Source organism: Frankliniella occidentalis, unplaced genomic scaffold (genome assembly GCF_000697945.3).
Source record: "Frankliniella occidentalis isolate FOCC.00 unplaced genomic scaffold, Focc_3.1 Scaffold1436, whole genome shotgun sequence".
Classification (NCBI taxonomy): domain Eukaryota; kingdom Metazoa; phylum Arthropoda; class Insecta; order Thysanoptera; family Thripidae; genus Frankliniella; species Frankliniella occidentalis.
Window position 1 is genome coordinate 16,356 of NW_026268538.1, and position 1,520 is coordinate 17,875.

The 1,520-nt window shown below is 58.8% G+C and overlaps 1 protein-coding gene across 1 annotated transcript in view; it reads right to left on the reverse strand.

Moving 5' to 3' along the window:
* LOC113202001 (atrophin-1) overlaps nt 1-1,520 on the reverse strand; it is a 21,294-nt gene that overhangs the window by 16,349 nt on the left and 3,425 nt on the right. The gene's annotated exons all lie outside the window — the stretch shown is intronic.

Genomic DNA, 1,520 nt, shown 5'->3' on the forward strand with positions numbered 1-1,520 from the left:
TCCATCCATCCGCCCGTCCATTCATCCGTCCGTCCGTCCGCGTCCGTCCATCCATCCATCCCCTTTCTATCCTCCTTCATTCCTCATCCTTTATCCCTCCTCCATCCTCCTCCTCCTCCTCCATTCTTCCCTATCCTCCATCCTCCCCTTCCTCCATCCTCCCCTTGCTCCATCCTCCCCTTCCTCCATCCTCCTCTTCCTCCATCCTCCTCTTATTCTCTTCCTCCATCCTCCTCTTCCTCCATCTTTCTCTTCCTCCATTCTCCTCTGCCTTCATCCTCCTATTCATCCATCCTCCTCCACCATCTTCCTCCATCCTCACACCTCACACTTCATGTCCCTGCTTATCAACAGTCAGTCAGGCCGACACTCAGACACACACTCACAGACACGAGCGTAGAAATATCTCAATCTCCCGACCGGCGCGCTTCGGCGGGTTGCGTGATGCAGTTGCGCACGTCGAAGTGAACGGCGCCGAAACCCCCGCTCGCCCATATCTTATGTGATTGCGTCGGCGGCAGGTCGGCGGCATGGAGGTGACATTTCCTAGCCTCGGTGCCGGGCAGGGCACTGGGCACCGGCACCATCCCCGTTACAGCACATCGCAGCCAAAAATGTCGATCGAGGATTGCCTCGAAGTTTTTAGCACGATGATTTTGTTCCTCTGATCAAAAATGTTTATCAGGCTGTTGTCTTTGAGTGGGCCGTGCGACGTGTGCAGGCCAGCCTGGTCGCGGCAGGCCAGTTTCTGGGGAAAACAAGAACCGGTATGCCTTTCCTGCTCGGCCCCGCCCCTCCCCGCCCCGCCTAATCGGTGGCCCGCGGGCGCCTGGCGCGGCCCTTGGAGCTGCCGGCCGGCGAGGCCCTGCTTGCTTGTCTCGAGCAGCGGTCTCGGTAGCTCAGCCAAAAAGTAGGTTCTCTGAGCCACGTACTTACTACGAGACCCTTTTGAGACATGATCCAGGAGCCCTCGTGTGGGTCCTCCTCCCCGCGCCGCCGCTCACGCTGGCATGGGGCCACCGAACCGCTTCGGCCGAGGACATTGATCCGCGGTACATAATGAGCCGGGGGCCCCATCCCACCGCGCGGCCGCCGCTCATGCCGGGGCCCCGGGGCCGACAGCACGGGCGCCACGGCGACACTCCCGGCCCGGCCGGGCCTACCCCCGCACCATCTGGGACACAATACTCCACCGAAAAATACCGTACAGGGAACAAGTCTCTTCCGTAAGCTTTCTCCTTTGGTCGATTCGTTCTCGTGTGTGTACGTAGTACGTGGTACGTGGGCCATACCCGCCGGATAATAAATACAGACTGTGACAGGCTCCCCCGCCGGCCAGAAGAGCCTCTCCGCCCGGGGGCCCAAAAGGTCTGACCACCACGGCAGCGTGAGCAGGAGGGGGACTAGAAGAAAAAAAAGTTCCGACCAGAAACGGATCGTGAAAGCAGATGATACCAAGTCAACAATTCTATTCCAGTATATAATATTTCTGTGGGGAGTTTAAGGGACGAAATACTTTC